This window comes from Triticum dicoccoides, chromosome 5B, assembly GCF_002162155.2.
Source record: "Triticum dicoccoides isolate Atlit2015 ecotype Zavitan chromosome 5B, WEW_v2.0, whole genome shotgun sequence".
In the NCBI taxonomy this organism is placed as follows: domain Eukaryota; kingdom Viridiplantae; phylum Streptophyta; class Magnoliopsida; order Poales; family Poaceae; genus Triticum; species Triticum dicoccoides.
The window spans coordinates 140,805,655-140,822,322 of record NC_041389.1 but is presented as its reverse complement, the minus strand read 5'-3'; positions in this window follow the sequence as shown (position 1 = coordinate 140,822,322).

Here is a 16,668-nt window from a genome sequence, read left to right as displayed (position 1 = left end):
TAACGATATCTAAGGCAATGATCATGAACAAGGCATCACGTCCGTGTCAAGTAGACCGAATATTCTGCATCTACTACTATTACTCCACACATCGACTGACTCCTGCCTGCATCTAGAGTATCAAGTTCATAAAGAATAGAGTGCATTAAGTAAGATGACATGATGTAGAGGAATTAACACAAGCAATATGATGGAAACCCCATCTTTTATCGTCGATGGCAACAATACAATACGTGCCTTGCTGCCCCTACTGTCACTTGGAAAGGAGACCGCAAGGTTGAACCCAAAGCTAAGCACTTCTCCCATTGCAAGAAAGATCAATCTAGTAGGCCAAACTAAACCAATAATTCGAAGAGACTTGCAAAGATATCAAATCATGCATAGAAAAATTCAAAGAAGAACCAAATAATATTCATAGATAATCTGATCATAAATCGACAATTCATCGGATCTCGGCAAACACGCCGCAAAAGAATATTACATCGAATAGATTTCCAAAAACATCAAGGAGAACATGGTATTGAGAATGAAAGAGAGAGAAGAAGCCGTCTAGCTACTAGCTATAGACCCGTAGGTCTGTGGTAAACTACTCACACTTCATCGGAGAGGTAATGGTGTTGATGTAGAAGCCCTCTGTGATCGAATCCCCCTCCGGCAGGACGCTGGAAAAGGCCCCTAGATGTGATCTCACGGGTACAGAAGGTTGCGGTGGTGGAAATGTGATTTCATGGCTCCCCTGGATGTTTTTAGGGTATAAGAGTACGAAGAAGCTAGGTCAGGGGAGCTACGAGGGGCCCACGAGGTAGGGGGGCGCGCCCTCCTGTTGGGGAACGTAGTAATTTCAAAAAAATTCCTACGCACACGCAAGATCATGGTGATGGTATAGCAACGAGAGGGGAGAGTGTTGTCCACGTACCCTCGTAGACCATAAGCGGAAGCGTTAGCACAACGCAGTTGATGTAGTCGTACGTCTTCACGATCCGACCGATCCAAGCGCCGAACGTACGGCACCTCCGAGTTCTGCACACGTTCAACTCGATGACGATCTCCGGGCTCTGATCCAGCAAAGCTCCGGAGATGAGTTCCGTCAGCACGACGGCATGATGACGATGAAGATGTTCTACCGGCGCAGGGCTTCGCCTAAACTCCACGACGATATGACCGAGGTGGAATATGGTGGAGGGGGGCACCGCACACGGCTAAGGAACGATCTGTAGATCAACTTGTCTGTCTATGGGGTGCCCCCAGCCCCCGTATATAAAGGAACCAAGGGGAGGGGGCGGCCGGCCAAGGAGGGGCGCGCCAGGGGGGAGTCCTACTCCCACCGTGAGTAGGACTCCCTTTCTTTCCTAGTTGGAGAAGGAGGAAGGGGGAAAGAGGAGGAAGAGGGAAAGGAAAGGGGGGGGGGGGCGCCGCCCCCTTCCCTTGTCCTATTCGGACTAGGAAGGGGAGGGGCGCGCGGCCACCTCCTGCCTCCTTCCCTCTTCTCCCTCGAGGCCCATGTAGGCCCAATAACCCTCCGGGGGGTTCCGGTAACCTCCCGGTACTCCGGTAAAATGCCGATTTCACCCGGAACGATTCCGATGTCCAAATATAGGCTTCCAATATATCGATCTTTATGTCTCGACCATTTCGAGACTGCTCGTCACGTCCGTGATCACATCCGGGACTCCGAACAAACTTCTGTACATCAAAACTTATAAACTCATAATAAAACTATCATCGTAACGTTAAGCGTGCGGACCCTACGGGTTCGAGAACTATGTAGACATGACCTAGAACTATTCTCGGTCAATAACCAATAGCGGAACATGGATGCCCATATTGGTTCCTACATATTCTACGAAGATCTTTATCAGTCAAACCGCATAACAACATACGTTGTTCCCTTTGTCATCGGTATGTTACTTGCCCGAGATTCGATCGTCGGTATCCAATACCTAGTTCAATCTCGTTACCGGCAAGTCTCTTTAATCGTTACGTAATGCATCATTCCGTAACTAACTCATTAGCTACATTGCTTGCAAGGCTTATAGTGATGTGCATTACCGAGAGGGCCCAGAGATACCTCTCCGACAATCGGAGTGACAAAACCTAATCTCGAAATACGCCAACCCAACATGTACCTTTGGAGACACCTGTAGTACTCCTTTATAATCACCCAGTTATGTTGTGACGTTTGGTAGCACCCAAAGTGTTCCTCCGGTAAACGGGAGTTGCATAATCTCACAGTTACAGGAACATGTATAAGTCATGAAGAAAGCAATAGCAATATACTAAACGATCGTGTGCTAAGCTAACGGAATGGGTCATGTCAATCACATCATTCTCCTAATGATGTGATCCCGTTAATCAAATGACAACACATGTCTATGGTTAGGAAACATAACCATCTTTGATCAACAAGCTAGTCAAGTAGAGGCATACTAGTGACACTCTGTTTGTCTATGTATTCACACATGTATTATGTTTCCGGTTAATACAATTATAGCATGAATAATAAACATTTATCATGATATAAGGAAATAAATAATAACTTTATTATTGCCTCTAGGGCATATTTCCTTCAGTCTCCCACTTGCACTAGAGTCAATAATCTAGTTCACATCATCATGTGATTTAACACCAATATTCATATCTGTATATGATTAACACCCATAGCCCATAGTTCACATCGTCATGTGACCAACACCCAAAGGGTTTACTAGAGTCAACAATCTAGTTCACATTGCTATGTGATTAACACCCAAAGAGTACTAAGGTATGATCATGTTTTGCTTGTGAGAGAAGTTTAGTCAACGGGTCTGTCACATACAGAGCCGTAAGTATTTTGCAAATATTCTATGTCTACAATGCTCTGCACGGAGCTACTCTAGCTAATTGCTCCCACTTTCAATATGTATCCGGATTGCGACTTTGAGTCATCTGGATCAGTGCCAAAACTTGTATCGATGTAACCCTTTACGACGAACCTTTTGTCACCTCCATAATTGAGAAAGATATCCTTATTCCACTAAGGATAATTTTGACCAATGTCTAGTGATCTACTTCTAGATCACTATTGTACTCCGTTGCCAAACCAGGGCAGAGTATACAATAGGTCTGGTCCATAGCATGGCATACTTTTATAGAACCTATGACTGATGCATAGGGAATGACTTTCATTCTCTTTCTATTTTCTGCTGTGGTCGGGATTTGAGTCTTACTCAATTTCATACCTTTGCAACACAGGCAAGAACTCTTTCTTTGACTGTTCTATTTTGAACTATTTCAAAATTTTGTCAAGGTATGTATTTATTGAAAAACTTAACAAGCGTCTTGATCTATCTCTATAGATCTTGATGCTCAATATGTAAGTAGCTTTACTGAGGTCTTTCTTTTAAAGAACTCCTTTCAAACACTCCTTTATGCTTTGCAGAATAATTCTACATTATTTCCGATCAACAATATGTCATTCACATATACTTATCAGAAATGCTGTAGTGCTCCCACTCACTTTCTTGTAAATACAGGCTTCTCCAATAGTCTGTATAAAACCATATGCTTCGATCAACTCATCAAAGCGTATATTCCAACTCCGAGAGGCTTGCACCAGTCCATAAATGGATCGCTGGAGCTTGCACACTTTGTTAGCACCTTTAGGATTGACAAAACCTTCTGGTTGCATCATATACAACTCTTCTTTAATAAATCCATTAAGAAATGCAGTTTTGACATCCTTTTGCCAGATTTCAAAAAATGTGGCAATTGCTAACATGATTCGGACAGACTTAAGCATCGCTACAGTTGAGAAAATATCATTGTAGTCAACATCTTGAACTTGTCGAAAACCTTTTTGCGACAAGTCGAGCTTTGTAGATAGTAACACTACTATCAACGTCCGTCTTCCTCTTGAAGATCCATTTTTTTCTATGGTTTGCCGATCATCGGGCAAGTCCACCAAAGTCCACACTTTGTTCTCATACATGGATCCTATCTCAGATTTCATGGCCTCCAGCCATTTTGCGGAATCTGGGCTCATCATCGCTTCCTCATAGTTCGTAGGTTTATCATGGTCAAGTAACATGACTTTCAGAACAGGATTACCGTACCACTCTGGTGCGGACTGTACTCTGGAAGACCTACGAGGTTCTGTAGTAACTTGATCAGAAGTTTCATGATCATCATCATTAGCTTCCTCACTAATTGGTGTAGGAATCACTGGAACTAATTTCAGTGATGAACTATTTTCCAATTCAGGAGAAGGTACAATTACCTTATCAAGTTCTACTTTCCTCCCACTCACTTCTTTCGAGAGAAACTCCTTCTCTAGAAAGGATCCATTCTTAGCAAAGAATGTTTTGCCTTCGGATCTGTGATAGAAGGAGTACCCAACAGTTTCCTTTGGGTATTCTATGAAGACGCACTTCTCCAATTTGGGTTTGAGCTTATCAGGTTGAAAAACCTTTCACATAAGCATCATAGCCCCAAACTTTAAGAAACGACAACTTTGGTTTCTTGCTAAACCACAGTTCATATAGTGTCGTCTCAACGGATTTAGATGGTGCCCTTTTAATCGTGAATGCAGCTGTCTCTAATGCATAACCCCAAAACGATAATGGTAAATTAATAAGAGACATCATAGATCGCACCATATCCAATAAAGTGGGGTTACGATGTTCGGACACACCATAATGTTGCGGTGTTCCAGGTGGCGTGAGCTGTGAAACTATTCCACATTGTTTTAATTGAAGACCAAACTCGTAACTCAAATATTCGTCTCCGCGATCAGATCGCAGAAACTTTATTTTCTTGTTACGATGATTTTTCCACTTCACTCTAAAATTCTTTGAACCTTTCAACTATTTCAGACTTATGTTTCATCAAGTAGATATACCCATATCTGCTCAAATCATCTTGTGAAGGTCAGAAAATAACGATACTTGCCACGAGCATCAACACTCATTGGATCGCATACATCGGTATGTATTATTTCCAATAAGTCAGTAGCTTGTTCCATTGTTCCGGAGAACGGAGTTTTTGTCATCTTGCCCAAAAAGGCACGGTTTGCAAGCATCAAATGATTCATAACCAAGTGATTCCAAAAATCCATCTTTATGGAGTTTCTTCATGCGCTCTACACCGATATGACCCAAACGGCAGTGCCACAAATAAGTTGCACTATCATTATTAACTTAGCATCTTTTGGCATCAATATTATGAATATGTGTATCACTACGATCAAGATCCAACAAACTATTTTCATTGGGTGTATAACCATCGAAGGTCTTATTCATGTAAATAGAATAACAATTATTCTTTAACTTCAAATGAATAACCGTATTTCAATAAACATGATCAAATCATATTCATGCTCAATCCAAACACCAAATAACATTTATTTAGGTTTAACACTAATCCCAAAAATATAGGGAGTGTGCGATGATGATCATATCAATCTTGGAACTATTTCCAACACTCATCGTCACTTCACCCTTCAACTAGTCTCTGTTTATTCTGTAACTCCTGTTTCGAGTTACTAATCTTAGCAACTGAACAAGTATCAAATACTCAGGGGCTACTATAAACACTAGTAAGGCATACATCAATAACCTGTATATCAAATATACCCTTGTTCACTTTGCCATCCTTCTTATCCACCAAATATTCAGGGCATTTCCGCTTCCAGTGACCATTTCTTTTGCAGTGTAAGCACTCAGTTTCAGGCTTTGGTCCAGCTTTGGTCTTCTTCACGGGAGTGACAACTTGTTTGCCATTCTACTTGAAGATTCCCTTTCTTTCCCTTTGCCCTTTTCTTGAAACTAGTGATCTTTGTTAATCATCAACACTTGATGCTCTTTCTTGTTTTCTACCTTCGTCGATTTCAACATCACGAAGAGCTCGGGAATCGTTTTCGTCATCCCTTGCATACTATAGTTCATCACGAAGTTCTAGTAACTTAGTAATGGTGACTAGAGAATTCTGACAATCACTATCTTATCTGGAAGATTAACTCCCACTTGATTCAAGCGATTGAAGTACCCAGACAATCTGAGCACATGCTCACTAGTTGAGCGATTCTCCTCCATCTTTTAGCCATAGAACTTGTTGGAGACTTCATATCTCTCAACTCGGGTATTTTCTTAAAATATTAACTTCAACTCCTGGAACATCTCATATGGTCCATGACGTTCAAAACGTCTTTGAAGTCCCGATTCTAAGCCGTTAAGCATGGTGCACTAAACTATCAAGTAGTCATCATATTGAGCTAGCCAAACGTTCATAACGTTGCTTCTGCTCCTGCAATAGGTCTGTCACCTAGCGGTGCATTAAGGACATAATTCTTCTGTGCAGTAATGAGGATAAACCTCGGATCACGGATCCAATCCGCATCATTGCTACTAACATATTTCAACACAATTTTCTCTAGGAACATATCAAAATAAACATATGAAAGCAACAACGCGAGCTATTGATCTATAACATAATTTGCAAAATACTACCAGGACTAAGTTCATGATAAATTAAAGTTCAATTAATCATATTACTTAAGAACTCCCACTTAGACAGACATCTCTCTAGTCATCTAAGTGATCACGTGATCCAAATCAACTAAACCATGTCCGATCATCACGTGAGATGGAGTAGTTTCAATGGTGAACATCACTATGTTGATCATATCTACTATATGATTCACGTTCGACCTTTTGGTCTCCGTGTTCTGAGGCCATATCTGTATATGCTAGGCTCGTCAAGTTTAACCTGAGTATTCTGCGTGTGCAACTGTTTTGCACCCGTTGTATTTGAATGTAGAGCCTATCACACCCGATCATCACGTGGTGTCTCAGCACGAAGAACTTTCGCAACGGTGCATACTCAGGGAGAACACTTCTTGATAATTAGTGAGAGATCATCTTAAAATGCTACCATCAAACAAAGCAAGATAAGATGTATAACAGATAAACATCATATGCAATCAAAATATGTGACATGATATGGCCATGATCATCTTGCGCCTTTGATCTCCATCTCCAAAGTACTGTCATGATCTCTATCATCACCGGCACGACACCATGATCTTCATCATCTTGATCTATATCAATGTGTCGTCACATGGTCGTCTCGCCAACTATTGCTCTTGCAACTATTGCTATCGCACAGCGATAATGTAAAGCAAATATTTGGCACTTGCATCTTTATGAAACAAAGAGACAACCATAGGGCTTCTGCCAGTTTCCGATAACTTCAACAAAACATGATCATCTCATACAACAACTTATATCTCATCACGTCTTGACCATATCACATCACAACATGCCCTGCAAAAACAAGTTAGACGTCCTCTACTTTGTTGTTGCAAATTTTACGTGGCTGCTACGGGCTGAGCAAGAACCGTTCTTACCTACGCATCAAAACCACAACGATAGTTCATCAAGTTAGTGCTGTTTTAACCTTTGCAAGGACCGGGCGTAGCCACACTCGGTTCAACTAAAGTTGGAGAAACAGACACCCGCTAGTCACCTGTGTGCAAAGCACGGTGGTAAAACCAGTCTCGCGTAAGCGTACGCGTAATGTCGGTCCGGGCCGCTTCATCCAACAATACCGCTGAACCAAAGTATGACATGCTGGTAAGCAGTATGACTTGTATCGCCCACAACTCACTTGTGTTCTACTCGTGCATATAACATCAACGCATAAAACCTGGCTCGGATGCCACTGTTGGGGAACGTAGTAATTTCAAAAAATTTCCTACGCACACGCAAGATCATGGTGATGGTATAGCAACGAGAGGGGAGAGTGTTGTCCATGTACCCTCGTAGACTGTAAGCGGAAGCGTTAGCACAACATGGTTGATGTAGTCGTACGTCTTCACGATCCGACCGATCCAAGCGCCGAACATACGGCACCTCCGAGTTCTGCACACGTTCAGCTCGATGACGATCTCCGGGCTCCGATCCAGCAAAGCTTCGGAGATGAGTTCCGTCAGCACGATGGCGTGGTGACGATGATGATGTTCTACCGGCACAGGGCTTCGCCTAAACTCCGCGACGATATGACCGAGGTGGAATATGGTGGAGGGGGGCACCGCACACGGCTAAGGAACGATCCGTAGATCAACTTGTGTGTCTATGGGGTGCCCCCCGCCCCCGTATATAAAGGAGCCAAGGGGAGGGGGCGGCCGGCCAAGGAGGGGCGCGCCAGGGGGGAGTCCTACTCCCACCGGGAGTAGGACTCCCTTTCTTTCCTAGTTGGAGAAGGAGGAAGGGGGAAAGAGGAGGAAGAGGGGAAGGAAAGGGGGGGCGTCGCACCCCTTCCCTTGTCCTATTCGGACTAGGAAGGGGAGGGGCACGCGGCCACCTCCTGCCTCCTTCCCTCTTCTCCCTCGAGGCCCATGTAGGCCCAATAACCCTCCGGGGGGTTCCGGTAACCTCCCGGTACTCTGGTAAAATGCCGATTTCACCCGGAACGATTCCGATGTCCAAATATAGGCTTCCAATATATCGATCTTTATGTCTCGACCATTTCGAGACTCCTCGTCACGTCCGAGATCACATCCGGGACTCCGAACAAACTTTGGTACATCAAAACTTATAAACTCATAATAAAACTATCATCGTAACGTTAAGCGTGCGGACCCTACGGGTTCGAGAACTATGTAGACATGACCTAGAACTATTCTCGGTCAATAACCAATAGCGGAACCTGGATGCCCATATTGGTTCCTACATATTCTATGAAGATCTTTATCGGTCAAACCGCATAACAACATACGTTGTTCCCTTTGTCATCGGTATGTTACTTGCCCGAGATTCGATCGTCGGTATCCAATACCTAGTTCAATCTCGTTACCGGCAAGTCTCTTTACTCATTACGTAATGCATCATTCCATAACTAACTCATTAGCTACATTGCTTGCAAGCCTTATAGTGATGTGCATTACCGAGAGGGCCCAGAGATACCTCTCCGACAATCGGAGTGACAAAACCTAATCTTGAAATATGCCAACCGAACATGTACCTTTGGAGACACCTGTAGTACTCCTTTATAATCACCCAGTTACGTTGTGACATTTGGAAGCACCCAAAGTGTTCCTCCGGTAAACGGGAGTTGCATAATCTCATAGTTACAGGAACATGTATAAGTCATGAAGAAAGCAATAGCAATATACTAAATGATCGTGTGCTAAGCTAACGGAATGGGTCATGTCAATCACATCATTCTCCTAATGATGTGATCCCGTTAATCAAATGACAACACATGTCTATGGTTAGGAAACATAACCATCTTTGATCAACAAGCTAGTCAAGTAGAGGCATACTAGTGACACTCTGTTTGTCTATGTATTCACACATGTATTATGTTTCCGGTTAATACAATTCTAGCATGAATAATAAACATTTACCATGATATAAGGAAATAAATAATAACTTTATTATTGCCTCTAGGGCATATTTCCTTCACCTCCTGCCTCGTGGCCGCCTCATTGCGTCTCCGACTTCATATCCAAGTCTTCTGATTTCCTTCTGGTCCAAGAAAGATCATCATGAAAGTTTCATTCTGTTTGGACTCCATTTGGTATTCCTTTTCTGTGAAACTCTAAAATAGAAAAAAACAAAAACATGCACTGGGCTCTCGGTTAATAGGTTAGTCCCAAAAATAATATACAATAGCATGTAAATGCCTACTAAACATCAAAAACTGATAATATAATAGCATGGAACTATAAAAAATTATAGATATGTTGGATATGTATCATTAATTCTCCCCTTGCTCATTTGTGTTATTGTGGCTTTCTTTAACTTTTTACAGCCTGGAGATGAAAACGTAGAAGTTCGTCAATTGGTTGGCAATGCGAATGCTTCTGTATCGGTTGTCGTTGACAATGCAGAACCTTCTGTAGCTCAGGAATCCCACCATGCTGTTGCCCCTAGTCATCATGAAGATTTTGATGTTGGCATTTAAAAGCCGCTAGAGAATGTCATTCCTGCTGGTAGTGTTGCTATTTCTCCTATTTTTCTGGCGTCCAATGATGTTCCTAATGTATTCAGAGTAGAGCCTCATGTATCTAAACTATCTGAGGACGTTGCGGTTGACCGGACTGTTGAAAATCCAGACAATGCTGATGTTGCTATAGTAGGGCAGTCGAGTGAGGCTGTGGTGGTTTCATCGCAACCTAGCCAAGAAAATGTTTTGGTTAGCTCTGAAGAACAAACTCTGACACTGAAGGCAAGTGTTTTGTTTCGAACAGTGAAGTTGAAGTTTTTCTCATTCATTTTTAGTTACTATGGTAGCTGCATTAGATGTTTAATGATAAGTGAAACTTCTTCTTTTGTTGGTGATTTTCAAAATAGTTGCTAGCTAGCACATTTCCTTATATTACAACTGAACCTCATTTTTTTAGATAAGTGAACTTCATCTTTTATTTGTTCCCTTATTTTTTATTACAGAGGACGAACTTCCTGTTGTGACACCGTCGAGCATTGATCCAACTCTTCTCAGAAGATACAATGAGTTGTACACTGCTGTTACGAGGGCTCGGAGGGACAAAAAAGAAGAAGTATGAATTTTTATAAATTGTTTTTTTAATATGTATTTTCTAATCACGGTCTTTCCCCTTTCTCGTTCTTGTTATTTTTGTAGTATCTTATGTTTCAGTTTTTCAAAAAAAAATTAGGGACATGATGGCTTTCAAAACTGAGTTGGCCGATATTTCCATTGGCGAAGTTGGCCAATCTCTTTGGGATAAAGGGATGCTCTACATGACTTGTAGATCTTGGGGTTTCTTTGCTGGTAGATAAGTTTAATGGATCTCCAACGATGATTGTCCTGTACCATATTTGTGTAAGCATGCATAAATTTTGTTTCTTTTTTGATTCTCTTTTTTGATTTCCTGTGATGACTTGTTTGCTTGAACACTGTTTCTTGTTTGGTTTTTTTTGGCAGGAAAGTATTTGGAAAGGTGGTAGTGTAGGCAGGAGTGTGAAATTGATGTTCTCTTCAAAAGCTGATGAGCGTGTCGATAAGAAAGATATGGTGAGTAATGTTTTTATGTGTCCAAAACCATGTTTGTGTGTTGGTTTTATAGTGTTCCCTTTCTTGTTCTTGTAATACTTTTATTTATTTTTTACTTCCAACAGGTCCTGTTTGCAACATTTGATCCGCTAGAGACAAGGGATGATGTTGGTCATTATTGTGTAGTTGCCTTGAATGTGAAGGAAAGGCGGTTTGAATTCCTTGACTCGCTCAATAAACTTGGTAGCTCTGAAGCGAACAGGATTTTAAGGTGGATGGTTAAAAATATCAAGCGTGCATGGAAAGAAGGTAGCTCAAGTTCTGATGAGCCGCTAAATCGTCCTACACTTGATGGATTTGCATTGAAACAAGTGGTTGTCCCAATTCAGCCAAATGGGTATGTTCCTTGTAGCCCCTCTCCAGCATACTCCTCAATTGTTCTTTTATATTTTTATGTGAAACTAATGTTTTTTGTTCTTTTTTTGCAAGAATGATTGTGGATTCTATATGTTTCAATTCTTGCAGACTTGGGATGGTGTTCGAGTTGCTCAGTTTGGGGTGGAGCACATTGGCTGCATTAGAAAGGCCATGCTCTATAGCTATCTCACATCGACAAAGTGTTCCCTTGAGTAATCGTCATTTTTAATTTTTGCTGATAAAGGTTGTGTTAGTGAACTGCTTTATTTCCCTTATTTTTTGTCTACTACTTGCTTCCGCTTCTTAAGGTTTTATTTTATTAGTGTGGTAGTGAATACGTGTTTGACAGTGGAGGGGCTACGTATTGTTGTGTAATTGAGCTGCATTGTTGTAGACAATTGAGCTGCATTATTCAGGGCAAGTGGGCTGCATTGTTCTAGACAAGTGCGCTTCATTGTTCTATATAAGATAGTTGCATTCTGTCCTTTAGTGAACTGCATTTTTTATATTATTGAGCTGCATTTAATGTTTTTGGTTCTGGTTTTGGGCTGAGTGTTCCCATGTTTTTTCTCCTCGTTATCAACTTTTGATGGTGGTCTTCATGGAGGCTGTACATCACTTTAGAGTCCCAGGGTTAAGAGGTAGTTATGGAGGATTTTTCCATTGAATCTCTCCAGGGAATTCTGGTTCTTTGTCTGGAGATGGATCGAATATAGATGTGGCATCTGGACCTGGTGCTGGAATTGTTGATCGACCTGGCTCTCCGCATGAGATAGTTCATGTGGATGATGATTTTGTTACGCCAATGCCACGCGTCACTAGGACATGCAACAATCAATCGTCCTCCCGTTGATGAGGCTCAAATATTTCGAACAAGAGGGTAGGTGAGAGGGCTTTTAAGTTGAGAGGCTCTATAGAGAAATTGAGGCCTCCGAGCTTCAAATATATTGATGAGGCGAGGATAATAAAGGATCTCGTTCTCAGCCAAGATTTTGTAACCAAATACAACGAGTAAGTTTTATGTGTATGTCCTTCATCCTTTTTGTGTGTTTTATTTTTACTTTATTTTTTGATCCCGTTTGTGTATCTTTACTGCAGTAACGCATTCTTGATGGTGAATAATGCTTTTGGTGATGTCGAAACAGTCAAAGTTGGCTATATCTATAATACATTTGGCAAATGACCTTCCATGGACTCGTATCTGATGACCCACAAGTTATGGGGTCAATTGTAGCCTTTTCAATAAGTAAGAGTGTCGAACCCAACAAGGAGCAGAAGGAAATGGCAAGTGGTTTTCAGCAAGGTAATGTCTGCAAGTGCTAAAATTGTTAGTAGCAGAGTAGTTTGATAGCAAGATAATTTGTAGCAAGCAAGTAACGATAGTAGTAACAAAAGTGCAACAAGGTAGCCCAATCCTTTTGAGGCAAAGGATAGGCCAAAACGGTCTCTTATGATAAGCAAAGTGTTCTTGAGGGTACACGGGAATTTCATCTAGTCACTTTTATCATGTTGGCTTAATTCGTGTTCGCTACTTTGATAATTTGGTATGTGGGTAGACCGGTGCTTCAGTGCTGTTCTTACTTGAACAAACCTCCTACTTTTGATTAACCCTCTCGCAAGGATCCGCAACTACGAGAAAAGTATTAAGAATAAATTCTAACTATAGCATTAAACTCTTGGAACCAATTGGTCCCTTACGGAATAGCGCATAAACTAGGGTTTAAGCTTCTGTCACTCTCGCAACCCATCATCTAATGACAACTCCACAATGCATTCCCTTAGGCTCAAATATGGTGAAGTGTCGTGTAGTCGATGTTCACATGACACCACTAAGGGAATCACAACATACATATCATCAAAATATCGAACACATATCAAGTTCACATGATTACTTGCAACAAGACTTCTCCCGTGACTTCAAGAACAAAAGTAACTACTCACAAATGGTAATCATGCTCAAGAAAATAGGGGTATTAAATAACATAATGAATCTGAACATATAATCTCCCACCAAATAAACCATATAGTAATCAACTACAAGATGTAATCAACGCTACTAGTCACCCACAAGCACCAATCTATAGTTCCAGTGCAAAGATTGAACACACGAGATGAACTAGGGTTTGAGAGCATTTGGTTCTATTAAAGATGTTGATGAAGATAGCCCTCCCCAAGATGGGAGAGTGGTTGGTGATGATGATGACGATGATTTACCCCTCCGAGAGGGAAGTTCCCCCGGTGGAATCGCGCCGCCGGAGGGCAAAAGTGCTCCTACCCAGGTTCCACCTCGAGACGGAGGCGCTTTGTCCTGAAAGTCCTCTCCTTATTTTTTCTAGGTCACAATGACTTATATACCAGAAGAGGGGCACCGGAGGTGGGCCTGGGCGAGCACAACCCACCAGGGCACACCTGGGCTCCCTGGCGTGCCCAGGTGGGTTGTGCCCACCTGGCGGGTCCCCTCTGGTACTTATTTGCTCCAATATTCCTCAAATATTCCATAAAAAATCCTCGTAAAGTTTAAGCTCATTTGGATTTGTGTAGAATAGGTAGCCTGACGTAGCTTTTTTAGGTCCAGATTTCCAGCTGCCAGAATTCTCCCCCTTTGTGTGTACCTTGCATCTTATGAGAGAAAAGGCATTAGAATTACTCCAAAAAGCATTATTATACAATAAAACAACATAAATAATAGTAGGTAAACATGATGCAAAATGGACGTATCAACTCCCCCACGCTTAGACCTCGCTTGTGCTCAAGCGAAAACCGAAATGGAAAAACATGTCCACATGCTTAGAGAGAGAGAGAGAGAGAGGTGTTGATAAAAGCAAAAATACGGACATAGCAGCATCATGTAACTTATTATAACAGCAACTAACTTTAACATAAAACTTTTATCATAGAACTTTTATCATAGACTTCTCATGAACAAGTGACAATTCATCACAACATCAAATTATAAAGCTTAAACTCTATTGGAAACCAACAAACTATGTTCTCGGTCAACTTTGCAACTACAATTCATCATCTTTTCAGGAAGGGTCACGTATTGGAGCCTTTAGGCAAGTCCACATACTCAAACATCATTTAGTCTTCTATGATTGCTAACACTCACCGCGTAAAGATGACCAAAACATTCCAACCAGACACATAGAAAGATATGGGCTTATAGTTTCGCCTCCCAACGCATTCACCTCAAGGGTGATGTCAACAATAATAACTCATGCTACCCATATTCAACTGGATATATGTGCCTAGATCTTTCCTCACCACATGATGCTTGCCAAAGGAGAAAATAAAAAGGAATAGAGAGAAGAAATTTGACTCTTTCATGAAATTAAATACATGAAACTAAAAGAAGGCCCTTCGCAGAGGGAAGCAGAGGTTGCCATGCACTTTTTGTTTGTATGCTCAACCCCTTAGTGCAAGAGAATGTCATGTTATATTGCCCCTTATGATGGCAACCTTTATTATGCAGTCTGTCGCTTTTATTCTTCGCCATCACAAGTTCGTACAACGCTCAATTCTCCCTTACACTGAATTATCTTACACTTTAGAAGCAATTTTTATTGCCCTTTTTCACCGATGACAACTTACTTGAAGGATCTTACTCAATCCATAGGTAGGTATGGTGTACTCTCAAACAAGATTTGGGTTTAAAGGGTTTTGAATGCACAAGTAGTATCTCTACTTAGTGCGGAGTTTTTGGCTAGCAAAGATAGGGGCAAGCACCACATGTTGAAGGATCTATGACAATATAACTTCTATGTGAATATTAACAAACATAAATCATTACGTTGTCTTCCTTGTCCAATGTCAACAAATTTGGCATATAATATTTTGATGGGTTCTCACAATCACAAAAGATTTCTAGGATAGTGTATTTGCATGTGAATCTTCTCTTCCCTTATTAATTCTTTCATGAGTTGCATCATTGACCAATGCTATGTTTGTCAATCTACAATAAAATTTTCTACTTAGACTTTTCCTTGTGTAATGTCATCACTTACCATAAGATTAGCATATGATCTTTTTCATTTATTTCCTTCCTTTTTATTGAAACAAGAAAGTAAAGAAAGCAAAACTCAAACTAAACTTTATTATATATCTCGCACACGATTACAAAGACTGATCACTAAGCAAACTCTCAAAAAGAAAGGATCGAACTAAACTCTTATTCATCTAAAGCAAAAGATAACCACGGATTGAACTAAGAAAACTAAAGGCAAAAGATAGTGGATATGATATGGTACCGGGGCACCTCCCCCAAGCTTTGCGAAAGCCAAGGGGAGTGCCCATACCCGATACTCAATTTTCTTTTGGTGATGAAGAAGGAGGTGGTGGTGATGAAGTAGAAGCAATCTTGTCCTCATGTTTCCACGACAGATGCTCACCATCATAAAAGGAAGAGTGAGTCTCTCGGATCCTGCAAATGGCAGCCAAACTCATACCTTTAAACCTTGCCTCATATTCAAAGACTTGCCTTTGAAGGTCGTCGATCTGGCTATGGAGGAAGTTGATTTGCTCGTTGAGGGAGAAGACAATGTCCTTCATGGACTTGCCATCCACCTTGAGATCACGGGTGTAGTCTGCGATCATGGGGTGATTGGCATTGAGTCCATGTTCAACCATCCCCTTGCACCAGAAGACTTCCTGCTCCATAGCTTCAAGCCTGGCCTCCATTGATCCAGTCCCCATGGGTCCTTGCACATCACGGATGTGCAGCACCCTATCGCGCATCTGGATAGCTTGAGGGTGCTGCATCACTTCCCGCAGATATGGGTTGATGACGTTGTTGAAGAACTTGTCCTTGGAGGAGCTTGAAGCGGCCATGGTGGATTGGATCTGACAGAAAATAGCAAGAAAAGAAAACAAGAGATTTCTCCGCGATACAGAGGTCAACAGGTTCGGGGGGGGGGGGTATATAAAGATTTTTTATCTTGGGGAACAAGTAGAACGGAAGAAAACGGAGTCCGGAAAGTACCAGAGGTGGGCACAACCCACCGGCGCGCTTCGCAAGCCAGGCGCGCCCTGGTGTATCGTGCCCACCAGGATCACTTTCCTGGAAGTTTCTTATTTTCCTAATTTTTTAAATATTCCAAAACTGACAAAAAATATTTTTGCGGAATTTTCGGAGTCCGTTTACGTACCGTATCACGTACCTCCCTTTTTTCACGATCCTGGAGTGTTCCAGAAAGTTTCTTTTATGTGTTCTTTCGGTGTCATAGTTTGCATAATATTGCTTTTAACATTAATGGGCGTATC